Genomic DNA, 17,842 nt, shown 5'->3' on the forward strand with positions numbered 1-17,842 from the left:
TATCTATTGATCTCCAACTATGTTCTATGTTTATGTTCTTCAAGTTCTGTGTTGGGGATACAGCAGTAAACAAGAAAGGCAAAATCTGTCTTGCCCTCATTGAGTTTATATTCTAATCAGGGAAACCTACAAGAAGCATAAAAACAAATTAGTAATTACAATATTTTTAGGCAGTAAAAAAACCGAACACTGTGTGGCAAGACCATGTCAGGAAGAATACATATGAGTTGAGACATGAGTGAGCCCACTGTGCAAATGCTTGGTCTAAGAAGACTTACAAGATCTAAACCTTTGGGCATGGAATGGGCTTGATGAGCAGCTGGAGAAAGGCTGGATTTTTGAAGGCTAATGAATGAAGTTAAGTGGTAAGAGTCAGAGGTAAGCATCAGTGGCCAGATTGAAAGGGATGTTAAAGGTCTTGTAAGAAAGGAAGTTTGGTTTCTTTTTTGTTTGTTTTTATTTTGGTTTTGGTTTTCTAATAATATGACCGTAAGGATTTTTATTATGGGAGAGATAGGATCTAATTTATACTTTTGAAAGGTATGAAGAAAGGGCTCTAATTAAACCATATGGAGAGTGGCTGGCTCAAACACAGGTAAATCTGCCCTAACATTGCTTCTATTTAAAGGGCAATATGCTGCAGTAGCATGATTCTTTGTAGACTCTTTCATATTAGAGGTAAAATAATGTTTCAGTCAGAAGCCTTAAAGTTTTACCTTATAGGTGTAAGGTATATATACCTTATATACCTTATCATATATTATTATGTATGACCACTTCAGTGGTATTTTTTTTCCTTAAAGTTTCCTTAAGTTTTACCTTATAAGTATAAGGTATATATACCTTATTAAATATTATTATATATTACCACTTCAGTGGTATTTTTTTCATTTTCTCTGGCGTTTCAGGCCTGAACAGCGGGGAGCTTCCCCTCAGTGACACAGAGACCAGTTCATCCATGTTTCTAGTAAATGGCCTTCTTCCTCACCCCCCATCCAACAAGGTGGGAATCTAAAGGCAGCTGGTTCCTGACCTCAAAGAGCTCTCAGTCACATTCATAACCAAAAATGTTACAGGGAGACTTTGAAAAGAGCTTTATCATTGTGCAAGCACATCACAACAAGGACAGAGACAGGAAAGAACATTTCTGACTTGAGGAAGTTAGGGAAGATATCACAGAGAATGTGGTATTTGAGCAAGGCCTAAAGATGACTTAAAGAGGTTCTAGGCAAAGCAAATTTGAATATGAAATTATCTCTAAAATACAAGAAGCAGAATGAAGTAAAGCATGTAAGTATAAGCATGTGTGATTTTAAAAATAGAACAAAAAGCACATGACTTTATGAGAAAAAAAGTGAACATTTTTAATGTCACTGGCAACAGTAAGAAATGAAATTTAAAGCTTTATATTTGAAACTGTGATAAGGAGCTTGAGCATTAATTTTTAGGCCCTCAGTAAAGAGTCAGTGAATAATTTTTGAGCAGGAAGTTGACTTTACCAAATTTGTGTTTTAGAAAGATAATGGTAAGAAAGGATGTGGAGATTAGCAGTGGGAAGATCCATTAGACATCTTTAAAATGATCTAAGTCAGGTGTGTTAAAGGTCTGGATTACAGGAGTAGGAATAGACACAGGAAATAGGGATGAATTCAAGAATCACGTTGGTGTGGAAATGGCAGGGTTAATGATCGACTCAGCTTTATCTGCTAGAAGGGAGGCTAAAGAAGTTTATAAAGCTTCAGGCTTAGACTGCTTGCTGGATTGGGATTCCAGTAATCAAGTAATTTACTACCTGACCCACCCAGGAGAGGTCTTCTAAGGATTACAGTCACTCAGTAGACTAGAACTTCTTCCAAATCTCCTTATAATCACCTCAACTCTGTCACCTTTTTTCCCCCACAGTGTTTTCTTCCATTTGCATAATGAATGTGGACTTCCTTCAATCTGGGTGTAATATGCTCTGTGTTTTGAGTTGGAGATGTCTGCTTCCTATTAGTTTTGTCAGCATATTTAATATTTGTTGTCTCCTTCACAGATGAATTAATTTTGATTAAGCCATTTGCTTTTAACAGGCAGTGGATTTACATATTGTTTTGGGGTCCTGCTTCATAAAGCAGCCATATTTTTCACTGACTGCTGATATCTTCAATACATGAATTTATATTCCATCTATCTCATTCGCTCCAATCTAAAGAAGAAATAAAGTTGCAAATCCATGTTGGTGATATAAATTGGCTACTATAGAAAGTTAAGATTTACTCAACTACGAATAATAAAAACCAACCTGGCTATTTTTTTTTAATGAGATATTTTTATCTAGTAAATCCAAAAAACTAGGGCAACTATGAGATTGATTGAGAGGCTAAATATCAAGGATACAGTTTCTTTCAATCTTTCTGTATTACCGTTCTCATGATACTGATTTGTCTTTTTAGACTGGCTGTCATCATGTCCCTGAGATGATTGTTAGTTCCAGATATCACAGAAGAACTGATGGTTCTTATATTGCATCCCGTTATAAGAATTGGGTGGTGTCAACTAGACTTGCCCTTATATTTGGCCAGAATTTAAACCCTTGCTCCACCTAAGCCAATCAAGTGTAATGGCAAGAGTAATGAGACTATCAGGATTGGCTTAGGCTCATCTTCCCCCAAAACACGTTACCCTCTAATACTGGAACAAAATCAGGGTCCCATCTGCAAGGATGGAAGAGCATAAGAATGCTCTTATAGGTAGGCAACCACCTATATTCACCACTGTAGGATACCTGAAGAATGTTTCATCTGGAATATTTTTACATTTGTTAATTCTATAGCATGATATCTGGGTGATAATCCTCCCTTAATATCTGCTCAAACCTCAGGGCTTCCAGTATTTATTGGTTACTCAATGGAGAACGTAGAGAAGATTGGATATTGAAGATGCTCCCTAATGGGACATAGTCTCAAGAATTTGAACAGGACATTAGCAAATTTCAATATTGATCCTTGTTCAACCATTTGTTATTAGAATCTAGTGCATTCATGCTATTCTATGACTGTCAGAGAGTCTCATCTACTTATTTGCTCTAGTTAGTAGCTTTATTTTTTAAGCTTCCTTCTTTCATTAAAGTGTACTTATTTTCTTTTTTGAAATTATTTATTTAAATTCAATTTAGCTAACATATAGCGTATCATTAGTTTCAGGGGCAAAATTAAGTGATTCATCAGTTGCATATAACACCCAGTACTCATTACATTAAGTGCCCTCCTTAATGCCTATCACTCAATTATCCTATCCTCCAGCAACCTTCAGTTTGTTTCCTATAGTTAAGAGTCTCTTATGGTTTGCCTCCCTTTCTGTTTTAACCTTATTTTATTTTTCCTTCCCTTCCCCTATGTTCATCTGTTCTGTTTCTTAAATTCCACATAGGAGTGAAATCGTATGGTATTTGTCTTTCTCTGACTTCTTTCCCTTAGCATAATACCCTCTAGTTCCATCCACATCATTGCAAATGGCAAGATTTCATTCTTTTTGATGGCTGAAGAATATTCCATTGTATATACACACCATATCTTCTTTATCCATTCATCTGTCGATGGACATCTGTCTTCTGCCCATTTCTTGACTGGATTTCTTGGTTTTGGGTGTTGAGTTTGCTAAGTTTTTTATAGATCTTGGATACTAACCCTTTATCTGATATGTCATTTGTGAATGTCTTCTCCCATTCCATAGGTTGTCTTTGAGCTTTGTTGATTCAAGTGTACTTATCTTCTATCTTCTGAACCATTTCTGATTAATGTAAGAAACTAAATTATATATTTTTATTCACTGGGGTTAGTGGATTTTTTTAAAATAGCATCTCTCAAGCAATAAAGGTGTATTTTGACAAAGGTATAAAAGTGTGAAGGATCCAAACAGGACATTCACTCTAGCAAAACTTTCTAGTCTGCTGCATACTTGACATTTGACCATGCACTCGCATATCAAAATGACACCGATCCACCTCCTTCCATGTAAGGACCAGGTAAAATAATATGTTTGCTAGGGCATTGTCAGTGTGGGGGTGCTGCCTAATGTGCCACTAAGAAATTCTTCCTGGAGCTTGGGGCAGAAGATGTCGTTTAGGAACTTATGACCACAGTGATTGGTGATTCGGGCACTGGCTAGCTTCAGTTTTCAATAGAACCAAAGTATGGAAATTGGTAAGTCAGGGTGTCAAAAATCTCTGAATTGTGGAGTGATCACCACCCTCATGTCTCTGGGAAGCCACAGAGTAACAATTTTACCAACTGTTAATGTTTGATGTTCAGCTACCCAAGGATGATCTAGTTAATTTCTACAATTGATGAGCAGCTATAGTATAGAGACATTAGTCAGAAAACAAATATTATAATGATTATGCTAAATGTCATTGCTTTGTAAAGAGATGTAGCATTAAATCAATCATGTATATATATATATAGAGAGAGAGACAGAGAGACAGAGAGAGGGAGAGGCAGAAGGAAATTATGAGACTCCACACTGCTTAATAAACGCATGGCTTTGCAACCTATATAAATTCTGAAATTTAACAAAAGTGGATCTTCAATGTCCTGAGTAATTATAACAACAAGCACAATATATTTGAAAGGTTTGATGGTAGATTGAAAGAGTTTCTATTTCTTTAGAAATTTTTTTTCTTCTTCAGTTTTTCCATATTTTACATCTGACCATCTTTCTTCTCTGAATGTCAAAATAATTTGTGTTAATAGGGTATTGAAAAATTATTTAAATTATGAAAATGTAGCTCCTACAGGTATAAAGAGTCCATCCATGTCATCTTATTCTTTGCTATTTCAGAATGACTTCCTAACCTCCTCCCTGTGGTGTGGCCTTCTTCACTTGTCTGAACACAAGTGACATCTTTTATGTGTAAAGACTAAAGTGAAGTGCCATGAATCATTTCCTTTTTAATGTTTCCCATTGAGCATATCCTCTCCCTGTCAAATAGAAACCCACATTATTCTCCTTTAGACTTAAGCCTGATGTATTTTCCCTTTGCTTGGAGTATTTTTCTGTTTTGCTTTACTTCCACATTGCTCCTTGTATTGGGCTTCTTTGCTCCATAGTTCCATACACCCACACTATTTCTTCGTATCCTGGCCTCGTTCAGTGGAATGGGACATTACAAAGCCCTAAGTGTCTGAAAACATGATGATTTACAATAGGTGGTACAATGAGCCTAATAAAGCATGATTGGAAATTGTAAAGTTTTATGAAATTTAGTGAATATAATTTGAGAAACAGACATTATAATAACCAGAAACAAAATAGAAGTTGTCAACCATATGTATAGTGTAATAGGGCAAACACTAGCCCTCGAGTCAGAAAAGGACGCTAACAAGCCTATGATCTTATACAAGTCATTTTATCATCCTGGCCCCCTGTTTGCACATTTATAAGTATGTGAATTTTGAACTAGATGATCACTACGATTCCTTGCAAGTCAAATGATCTCTGGTTGTTAACATAATAGATTTCTCTATTTTAGGTTATTCTATCATAATCCGGAGGAATTGAAACTTCTAATGTTCTTCTTACATGAAAACAACTTCTAAAGCACTGATTTGTAATTATGGTTCAGGAGAGTCTTATTGCAGGGTATAGATTTTTAGACAGTTTCCTGTAATGAGTCATAAATTTTCCCAGGAGAACTTGGATGCGGGCGGTTACATATAATGCTTATTACAGAGTACTGTATACAGTTTAAAGGAATGAAAGCTATTTGAAAGGACATTGTACTGCCCTCTCACTCTATTTTTCAGAAGTCTTTTCTTCTGAAAAGAAGCAAATACATTTCAGGAAATGTATTTGCTAATGTACATTTGCTATGCAATATGGATAATATTATAGCATGAGTTTATTCCCCATCGTGTTTCCCTTTCTTTCTTCATCCATTTGTTTCTTTATTTTGAATCATGATCACTTGGATAAATAATTTGGAGAGAAAGGGCTCTGGGATTTTGATATCTGAGGATACTGTGTACATGGGGGAAGCAGAATTTCTTTGTGAAAAGGTATGAGAATTCAAGTAAGGAGAGCAGGCCTCATTCAAGTTCTTTTTTCCTGCTTTCTGTATGTGTGACCAGGAACAAAGAAATTGGCAAGATATTTATGTTAAGATTCACAGTTGTAAGTAACAGAAACCAGTTCTAGCTTTTTAACTGAAACTTGATTTATTGTAAGGATTTATGTAAGGCTGGGAGACTCAGGGGAATAAACTAAAACCAATGATTCTTCTGAAGGGCTAGAAATAAGAAGAACAAACTGCTTCAAAGCTAAGACAGCTGCAGGTATGAGACACCACATGTAATCAGCTACTGTCACCACATCCCACTGGGATAACTCATCTATAAATATTCTCTCATACTTACCTCAGATGCTCATGATTAAATGCCCTTGAAGGGTGAAGATTATGACATATGTGGGCCACAGGTGTAGTTGACTGAGAAGAGGGAAGATGTGGCCCCATCCACCTTCACAATGTCAGTTGTTCACTCCCTTCAAGATGACCAAAATGGGGGATAAGTCATTCCTCAATAGAAAATTGAGGTCCTAAGAGGTAGGAAGCAAGGATCCTTGGCAGACAGAACTTGATTAATATCCATTGTATAGCAAACAAACACAAAATATTTAACTTCTCTGAGGTTTATCTTCAAAATTAGTTATTCAGAATAATCATCACAGTATCTTATTTTTAGCTCTAGAGTTCTGTAAATTCTACTGTGATTTCTATAAATTATAAGTAGTTATTACTATCTATAGCCACTAATAAAGATATCTTGTAGAAAAAAGATAGAATATAGGGGCTCCTGGGTGGCTCAGTCGTTAAGTGTCTGCCTTCTGCCCAGTGGTGATTCCAGGGTCCTGGGATCAAGCCCGCATTGGGCTCCCTGCTCTGCTGAGAACCTGCTTCTTCCTCTCCCACTCCCCCTGCTGTGTTCCCTCTCGTGCTGGCTGTCTCTCTCTCTGTTAAATAAATAAATAAAATCTTAAAAAAAAAAAAAAGAAAGAAAAAGGAAAAAATAATATAAATTATTGAATTAAAAATTTGAATTGGGCACCTGGGTGGCTCAGTTGGGTAAGTGTCTGCCTTTGGCTCAGGTCATGATCCCAGACTCCCGGGATCAAGCCCCACATTGGGCTCCCCACTCACCGGGGAGTCTGCTTCTCCCTCTGCTCCTCACCCCCGTTTGTTCTCTCTCTCTCCCCCTCTCTCACGGTCTCTCTCTCAAATAAATAAATAAAATCTTATTTTAAAATTTGAATTTACTCTCTGGAAGTTTAACAGAGTGGAGAGATTTTTTAATGGTTTATGCAAGTGTCATGAGGTCATTGTTGTAGGTAGGAAAGTTTCCCAAAGGGCCTGTAATTTTTCCAGATTAAAATACAGATACAGGCTAAAATGCAGAACAAGAAATTGATTTATATGTATGATTGTATTTTTACCTCTTAACAGTGGTCCCGTGTCAGAATCAATAGAGCATAGCCATTAAGTACATGAACTTTAGACTAGGTTTGAATCATTCTACATCATGGCTTAATAACAGTGTGACCCTGGGCAAGTTCTTTTCTGGGCTGTGGTTTTGCTTATATGGAAAATGGAGATGACGGTAGTCATGCATACCTCATAGGGCTGTTGTGAGGATTACGTGAATTAGTGTTTGTAAGCACTATGCAAATGTAAAATTTAATAGACTTAAAGATTATTCTTCCAAATGTGGACTCTCATGAATTCACATAAATGACATATATCAAATCACTGTTTCTTTCTTCAAATTACTGAGCATCTGTATAAAATTTCACATGTATTAGATGCTTAATTAATATAGATGAAAAATCAATGCATACATAAACAGGTAAAAAATAGATTTTAAAATTTTATTTATTATGTTGTATGTCCATTGTAATTGCTTGGGCTAGAAGTAATACCTTGTAAATATCATCCAATTTCTGAAGCTGATGTTATACTAATGTATTTGCATTCTTGTACTAATATTCTGTTAAATGGCTGTTTGATAAGAACATGAAGAACTTAAATTGGTCTAGTTGTGAAAGACTAGAAATCCTACCAGGATCTGTTAATTCAATTTTGCCTTGTTCTTTCAAAAAAAAAAAAAAAAAAAGAATTCCTAACTTATACCTCTCAGGTGAGAGAATGATATTGAAATCTTCATGTAGCACTATTGAATCAAATTCTGTTCAAGGGCCATATATGTTAAAACAGTTTCACAATAAAATGATCTCCCCCTTAAGATGGTTGCAAGAAAGACCACTAACTTTTTGTTTATTCACTCTTTTGTTTGTTTTATTTTTTTTCCCTTAGTTTTCACCAACCTGTAATTATCACTTATTCTACCTATAGCTGTCTTAATTAGTTTGGGCCTCACATAACTGCTCAGAATCTCAGAAGAAAATGAGGTTGTATAGTACACGGTCGCTTTCCTTTTATGTGAACTTTACAAAGAGCAAGTGACAGGATTAGCCATCTAGGAACCCATGATTAAAAGACATGGTTTATTTATAACCATGTTAATGAGACCAGCAGAATTTTCTGGCTAGTCCCATGATAAACCAATCACAAAAATTACTAAAATCCTTTTTGGTATAAAGGGAGACAAGGATAATTTGTTAAAATGATAGCTCTAGCTTGAAGAATATAGAGGTTTAGTCATGTTTTCTGAAGTATTTGTAATAATTTACAACATTATTCAATTATCATTTGATGTGAACTATTTGAACTATTTAAATATAATAAAAGAGAATTCGCTCAACAGCCTGAGACCTAGGCTTCCGAATTTTTAAAATTTTGACCACTTAGAGTGAAAAAGAGGCATTCATTCATTCATTAGAAATAGTCCTCATTAGTGCGACGATTTTACTTGATGGTGGAGAATAAGAAAAATTTACTTCTTTCCCATCAAGCTGCAGTAAATAGGTGGGATAACTAGGGCGAGTGGCGGCCAACTTCAATATTAATATGCTTGCTCTGCTTGCTCAAAATGCAGATTTCTGGTTGCTACTTTCAGAGATTTCTGATCTGACAGATTTTAAAAACCACCCTCAAGGGCTTCTGGTGGAGAAGCTCAAGGAACACGTCGGCGAACAGTGCTGCCATGCAAATGGCGACCGTATCACACATTTTCCTGACATTTTCCGACCCCATTGGTACTTGTACCTGGGTGGGTGACCCATTACTTGAGATGTAGCTCTCATTTCAGTCTCACTCTCGGCAAAAATCGATCTTGTTAACAGGGTTTTGACTGTAATAACAGGTAGCATTCTCCCCAGGCGTCTTTGCCCAATCACGACAAGTACTGTAAATGATGTTTTTTGCACGACCCATGGCCCATGAAACTGCTATTACTGTCCATGAAAGGACGGAGGAAATCAGGTGAGCCCCTTACCGTTAGCCACCAGCCCTTCCTTATAAGATCATCTATTGGTGGCTGTCCTTGTTATTCAGCATAAATGCCAATGTACTGATTATTGCACACCAATGTGCAAATTAGAGAAGACTGATAGCTAGCAACCTTTACACCCAGAAGAGAAATGTGTTGACTCCATTTCTTAGGTGGCTCCTTTGCTATACACATGTGTGTTTCTGCTTTCGGTTCTGCCAGCTACCCTCCTCAGGTGCCTCAGTCTTGCCATTGGAATCATCCACCGAGCTGACGTCATCTCTATTTCCATAGAAAATACATATGTATAAATTTAGTGATTTCCTATGACACAGCTTAAAAGAAAAGCCTTGTAGAGACTCACAAACTATTCTTTAAAATCACATAAGAATGAATTGGCACAGTACGTGACAAAAATAGTTAATGATGTGATGCAATTAATTGTCTGTGCTAGGACTGCCATTGTGAAGCTCTTCATACTTTCATAATCACCAGGCATTGGATGTGTATTAAATCACCACTTTTCTTTGCTTCTTTATGTACTATTATCTGTATAGTTGGAAGGTAAAAGACATAATAAAGTGTTTTGGCAGAAAGAACATTCTAAATTCAGACAGACTTGTTTGAATCCTGACCTCTTCTGTTACTAGCAAGTTTACTTAGCTTGTATGAAATGCGGTTCATCTCATGCGATTATTCTGAGAATGTGATACATTGATAAATTTAAAGTGACAAATTAAGTCTCACGGAATCTGGGTCTTCTTCCTAGGTGTGTAGAGGTAAAAAATGAGCTGCTTCATTATGTTCAAATGCAGATATATTTATATCATAGACTCCCTGTAGACCATAAATCACATCAGCATGAAAAGACATGTGGTGGCAAAGACAGAGCAGGGATTTTGATGCCCTGGGGTTAGCATAAATAAATGGCTTCATTCTATGTATAGCCATATGCCCTTTGGATATTCATATTTTAAAATTCTTTAAAAGATTACATTGCTCCAAAATTTATTTTCACATTAGAATTTATTTATGCTTATTTTTCTAAAATAGCCTTAGACAAATTAATAATAATAATAATAATAATAATAATAATAATAATAGAGTTAGAAAAGCATAACTGAATAAAACAGTAAATGACCCATATGGTAAATTTAAAAAAACAATCAGGCTTCATGTTTGTTTCCAAGCTCCTTTTAGCGAGGTTTATATTGGCAAAAGAATTTATAGCATTTTGTTATCAGAGGGCAGAATGCATATCATTACCTCACTTGAAGTAAGAAAATTTTTCATATGTGTCTTCAAAACAGGCATTGATGATATAGTGAGCAATATCGTCAATGAAAAATTCATAACAAAATAGAAGCACATTTAATATGACTATTTCAGATCTTTAATAGTATATAGAGATGCAATAAATATTCATAATTCAGTGAAAGTTGTCATAAGAGGCACTAAAAAAATGTGATTCAGGCATGCATCTTTCTGGTGGTGCAAATAAAAATTGTATCCAAGTAAGAAAACATTCATAGAAGTGGATGAAGGATGGAAAGCATTTCGCCTAAACAAGGTTTCATGAATATTAGTTCCATAACCTAAGATTTTAAGTGTCAGTGACTTAATGTAGGTTAGTAATGTTGGTATTCTCAATGCCGACCCACAGAAAAATCAGCTTCTTTAGGGACCAGCTAAGCATGTACCGAGAGAGATGATCTTCTGTAGAAAAATATATACATTATTTACTCTTCATTAAATATCTCTCTACGCATGTGGTCTGAGAGACTCCCAAAATTTATGTTTTGCAACTAAAATTGTTATAAATTGTTTCCCTATACTCTTCTATCTTAAGCATTGTGTGTGAAAAAAACAAAAGTGCTTAACTGTCCCCCCTTTCAATTCCCCGAACATCTCTCACTGGATCTCTCTCTCTTTTGACTCTCGTGGGTTATCAAGGTTCTGTCTCCTCAGAAGATGAGGCCTGGATTCTTTAATTTATTAATTGCTTATACTTCTAATGACAGACTTCTTTCTCAACTATCTTTATCATCTGGCCTCTAATTACAAATAATACAGGGTATTTCTTTTTTTTCAAGTCAATCCTGGGCAACACGTATCAACCCCATTTGTCCCTGACCTCCATCTCTCACTAAACTGTGAGTTCTTTCTAGGCCAGTTAATGTGTTCTAACTACTTTGGTGTCCTCTAGCAGATGTGTGAGCGGTCTGCCCGTATCCCCTGAGACTTACCACTTACTGTGCTCTTACATCTCTTTGCCTGTGCTTTCTCTGGGGGCAGTGCCTTACGTGGAGGTCCTAGAAATTAATCACCTCTTTCCTCTGGCCACAGTTCTGCCCTCAACCGATGACTTTAAAGAGCTGAAATATAAATAGTCCAGCCCTCTTGTCCCTTAGGTGGAAAAACTATGAGGCACAAGCTCTATACTTCCTTCCAGAATTCACCAGTGTGATTAAATTTTAGTGACCCACAGTAGTAATTGGCTTAATACTACACCCTTCATTGGCTGCCATCCCTTACCTCTCTAACTTGCCCCTTCCCCTACCCAGGTACCTCCTGAGATCACTTCCCAGAGAAACACAACTTACAACCAAACCCTGTCTCAGGGTTTGCCTCGGGGGAATGTTAAAAAAATTCCCTGTGGCCAGCTCTGAGTCTATCACACAGTCAGAACTGTATCAGTGTCTGTTGAATGAATAGATGAATAAATTAGTAAGATTAACAAACCATGAATCTTGCCATGTTACTTGAATTTATATAAAGTCTTTTAAGGTTTGAAATGACTCAGCCACTACTTTTGCCATATTTTCACACTACACATAATTCAGAATCACGTCTACATTGTAGTAAGCTTAGATTATCTTTGCTATGAATTGCTTCACCTTGCCAGTGCACATTCTTTAACATTGGTATTTTTCTAGATTATAAAAGATTCCCGGAAGAATAAAGTATGTGCAGTCTACACACCAGAAATGGCTCACAAATAGCGGAAATTTAAGATAATAATGCCAGCTCTATCTTCAAAAGAGATCACGATGACAATAGTCAGCTTCTCCTGTTGGTGTGAATAATACATCTTTGCTATTCCCTTAAATACAAAAAATAAAATCTAGTCACAGAAGGCACATCTGTGCTAGGGACAAGTCTCTTTGGAATCCCTTAATTTCCAGCTGTGTTAAACCATCATACACTTGACTTCCTTGTGATCTTTGTCTCTCCTACTTCCTCAATAATTGTAAAGAAAGTTAAGTGTCTTGTCAAACTTTAGGATTTGAAAATGCTTTTCTCTGTGTCCTCCATAGTCCAGTAGAGGGAGCAGTGTGTCACCCAGAAGAGCCTCGATGTCCTACACCCCTGACATTGGACTCTGAGGTAGACAGATGCACAAATATCTATGTGAGGTTTTCCCTGACAGCAGAGACTCAAACAAAAATGCTAGTGAAAATGGAAAGTACAGTCACTGTGTGGAAGAATTGGAGCAATTGGGCCAAATATATTCCAATCTGAAATTGCTTTCATAATCAATTCTTTCTACTGATACATGAAAGATTTCTCTGAAAAGAAAGACACTCTAGGGCATCATAGATCATAGATGCCTCACATGGGTTAGTCAGTAGGAAGTAGTGAATGTGATGGCCGACAACATGAACCTTGAGCTCATACTCTAATTGAGGCAGGTTCAATTCCTGGCTCACTCACATATTAGTTGTATGACATTATTCAAGGGATGTAACACCTTTCACACTCACGTTTCTACCTTAAAAATGAGAATTATATGTTTTCATAATATGGTTATGAGTATTAAATAAGATAATGCCTATAAAGGATTTAGCATTATTAGGCCAATTCTATCTCAATAAAATTTAGCCTTTCTTATTAGATTGATTGAAATTATTTACCATGGTTCTGAGGAAAAGGGGCAAGATAATGTGAATTTCCATGTAAATAGAGAAAAAGGGAAACTTGTACAAGAAGGAAATCCTGGGGAGGAGATGAAACGATGGGTATTGAAATTTGAATGCTGCTCAGCACGTCCACTGGTATTAGACACCTGAGTACTGAGGGTTTTTTGATGCTCAAAAGAAGCCGAGACATGATCTTCAAGTAAAACACTGCCTTCTTTATAAATGTAACTGGCTTTGTTCGGCCAGGAACAACTTCTTTCACTGGGACCAAAGTGTTCAAGAAGAGGGTGAAATAGCTAAATTCAAGTCAATTTTTCTTTGGAGTGTAAAAAGCATAAAAATATTGGCAAAGACATCTGAACACTTGGCATTCAAGGCAGCTGGGAGTAAAGTAGGCTGAGCTTCCCTCTGGGGGAGCCACCTCACATTAGCTCTGTTTGGCTGTGGGCCAGGCTGGAGACCTAATGTGTTCCCTGCTCCTACCTTCAGAAGCATCCTGCCTGTGTTTCAGAAGCAGCGTCCCTCTGTTTTAGGTTATCTAGAGGTGTATTCAGAGTTACATGAGAACAAAGGTGACCAATACTAAAATTGTCTGCATGTTCCGCAGTCTGCTCTTTTCCCCTTTCTCCATGTACCTTGGATTTTTTATTCCTCCCTTGAAAATTGACTAAATTACATTCCATAGTCCACTGCATTTCACCTGTATTTCTATCCCCCTCCCCCCAATTCCATGCATACATATCAAAGGGTTGCTGTGGCAACCTTCTGTGAGGAAGCTTTCAAGCTGCTCTATTACTATATATTAGAGAAGATTATAGCAGAGGGAATCATCTTTAAAATAGAAGAAATTTAACCAAATTTATATCTAAAAATTAAAAAGCACCAGGATCCAGGGTATAAAAATATTCTGTAATTGAGTACCTCATTTACAAATATTATTAGTGCTATTACACTTTGCATTCATTTTTACCTTGGGTTTGGAAAATCATTTCCATTTCTTCCCATTTTTACCCTAGAGCACACTGCAAATTGGCATCTAGTACAATTGTTCTCAAGTGTATTTCTCAATATGTGCTGTAATATGTGTCTCTCTCTTTATTCTCTTTGGTTTGCAATAAATATTAGCTCATAATTTTCTTTTTCCTTCTTTGAATGACTCTTTGTGAAACAAACTTCCCATCTATAGAAGATGAATTGGCTCCTTTTTAAGACCAATCTGTCATGTGTCAGAGTGTCATGAACTCAGTGCATTAAGGAAAAGCTATGATTTCTCAATGTGACTCTCAGGTGGGTATCAAGAAATCAGGGATATTGACAGAAAAGGCTAGCCTTTTGTTGTGCCCTCCTTTCCTTTGCTTCTATAGCTTCTACTCATGGGCAGGTCTTTACTTGTTGCACCAGCTGTGCCTGTGGGCTTGTGTGCCCATGCATGTGCACGTGCACGTGCACGCGCGCACACACACATACACACACACACACACACACACACACTCCTCATCCAGGGAACAGCAGATCACACTAAGGCATTTACATATTCCATTCAAATAGAAAGATTCAGAGCACCTCTTCCTCAATTTCTTTTCCATAATTCCTTTTCACCCTTTGTAGTCCACATTTTTAAAAGCTGTATCTTTGATTCTCATTATTTCAGGGCTCAATAGACTCAGGATTCCTGAGAGGAGGAGCTATAGCTTGCTCATTTTTCTATTCTCCACCACAGGTTCTGGTATGTTAAAGACACCTGACAAATGATGTTTGAGTACTATAATGAACGACATAGATGTTACTTATGTCCCACAATATATAATAAATACATCCTTCTTAACATACTTGTAAATGATATATGGGATAAGGAGTTAATATGCAAAGTATATAAAGAACTCATACAACTTAATAACAAAGAACCAAATAACCGGATTAAAAAATGGGCAGAGGACCTGAATAGACATTTTTCTAAAGAAGACATACAAGTGGCCAGCAGACACATGAAAAGATGTTCAACATCACTAATCATCAGGGAAATGCAAATCAAAATTTTAATGACATACCACTTCACATCTGTCAAAATGGCTATTATCCAAAAGGTAAGAAATAACAAGTGTTGGTGAGGATGTGGAGAAAAGGGAATCCTCATGCACTGTTGGTGGGAATGTAAATTGGTGCAGTCACTGTGGAAAAGAGCATGGAGGGTCTTCAAAAAACTAAAAATAGAAATACAATATGATCTAGTAATTCCACTTCTGGGTATTTGTCCAAAGAAAACAGAAACACTAATTTGAAAAGACACATGCTCCTATGTTTGTTGCAGCATTATTTACAATGGCCAAGAAATGGAACCTAAGTGTCCATCAAATGGGTAAGAAGATGTGGTGTATATATCCAGAGTGGAATATTGTTTGGCCGTTAAAAAGAATGATATCTTGCCATTTGGGGCCACATGGATGGAACTAGATGCTATTGTTAAATGAAATAAGTCAGACAGAGAAAGATAAATATTGTATAATTTCACTTATATGTGGAATATAAGAAACAAAAACAAACAAAACAAAACAGAGACTCATAGATACAGAGAACAAACAGGTGTTTGCCAGAGGAGGGCATGGGGATATGGGCATAATAGGTGAAGGGGATTAAAAGGTATCAAACTCCCAGTTAGAATATAAGTCACAGAGATATAATATACAACATGGGGAAGATAGTCAATTACATTATAATAACATTGTATGGTGACCGATGATAGCTAGACCTATCGTGGTATCATTTCATAATGTGTAAAAGTATCAAATTACTATCTTGTATGTCTGAAACTTAATATAATATTGTATGGTCAATTATAATTCAATTTTAAAAAATCATAATCATTATATCATATCATAGGAACTAACACTATACAATATAGTGTATGCCGTACATCAGATACATGACATCAAATACATGGAAATTAATCCAATTCATTTTAATACTTGTTCCACATTTTTGGGCTGATTAATTGAACATCTTAAATCATTTGTGTTTGTGCTAATCTGTCATTCACTAGCATTTGTGTATAGATATTTGCCATTACTGAAACGTGGTAAAGTGGTCTCGATCTTCAGGGAATATTTCACACATTCTAAGGAGTAAGGCTATTAGCCTGTCTGATACATTTGATGTAAAAAAATTTATAATCGTCAAAGAATTAAGCTTATTGTTAAAGTTTTTACTTTAGTATGTGGTTACTTTAGAAAATTCATGCTCTCAATTCTTTGAGTTTAATATAAAATATGGCTTCAAAATATCACAAATATAAAAAAAAACCAAATACAAACAAAAATAAAATTTTTATCTTGATGTTTTAATTTTAATTAACTATTTAAAATTTTAGATTTAACCATTTCCTTATAGAATTTATCAATATCAGAATCATACAATTGCTATTTTTGAAGATTTGATATAGTAGGTTTATTCAGACAAATAGAACCAAGAGATCTATTATGAAGTATTGCCTCACATGGTTCTGGAGGCTGAGAAGTCCCAGAATCTGCCATCTGAAAGTTGGAGACCTAGGAGAGCCAGGGGTTTAGAAAGCCTGGGAGTAAATGGTGCAGATTCCAGGTCAGGGCTGAAGGCCTGAGAGCCAGACGTGCTGAGGGCAGAAGATCCATGGCCCAGCAGATAAACAGGTTGGGCAAACCCTCTCTGCCTTTTTGTTCTATTCAAGCCCTCAAAGGACATGATGAGTGGATGGTGCCCACCCACATGGGGGAAGGCCATCTGCTTTACTCACCAACACACCCAGAAATAATATTTAACCAACTATCTGGGCATCCTGTGGCCCAGTCAATTGACCATCACCCCTTGTTGACTTGGCACAGATACACACCTCCTTAAACCATACTTACTCTTCAAATGACTAGATTAGCAAGATAATAACTCTGCCTTACATGATGCAAATATCCTGCATACAACTGGAAATACACTAACGGCTTCCTCAGAAGAAAAGCTAAAGTTCTTGAGTGATATTTACTCTTCTTCGGGCTATCTTATAACCTAAATACTGTGATGTAAAATTAACAAACTTAAATTCTATGATATAGTTCGTGCATCTTATGATACATGATAAGGGAGTACGAGAGGGAAGAAAGCAAGAATGCACACGTGCGTGCGTGCACACACACACACATGCAAACATATTCATAACAAAATGCGGAGGGAATGCTCAAGACAATTAGAGTCTTCAGTTCTGTAAGTGGTCAGAGGATTGTAACTGATAGTTGCATCTACCTTCCGGTCTGTATCCTCGTTGCCTTTAGCAATTACCTCAGCTGGTTATTGTTCTTTAGTGGGGGCGGTGACACAAACCTTCATTCTGAAGGGTCTGGGCCTTGAGTTGTCTTGCCCGCATTGGATTATTGTAGTTTTTCATTGGCCTTAATCACAGGGTATGGAAATGCTAAGAGATGCCCTAGGGCATTGCCTGTATTCCTGACGTCCTCTTCCTTATCGACACTGTGGAGAAGT

The sequence above is a fragment of the Ursus americanus genome, chromosome 1, assembly GCF_024610735.1.
Source record: "Ursus americanus isolate L20-20 chromosome 1, mUrsAme1.1.p, whole genome shotgun sequence".
Lineage (NCBI taxonomy): Eukaryota > Metazoa > Chordata > Mammalia > Carnivora > Ursidae > Ursus > Ursus americanus.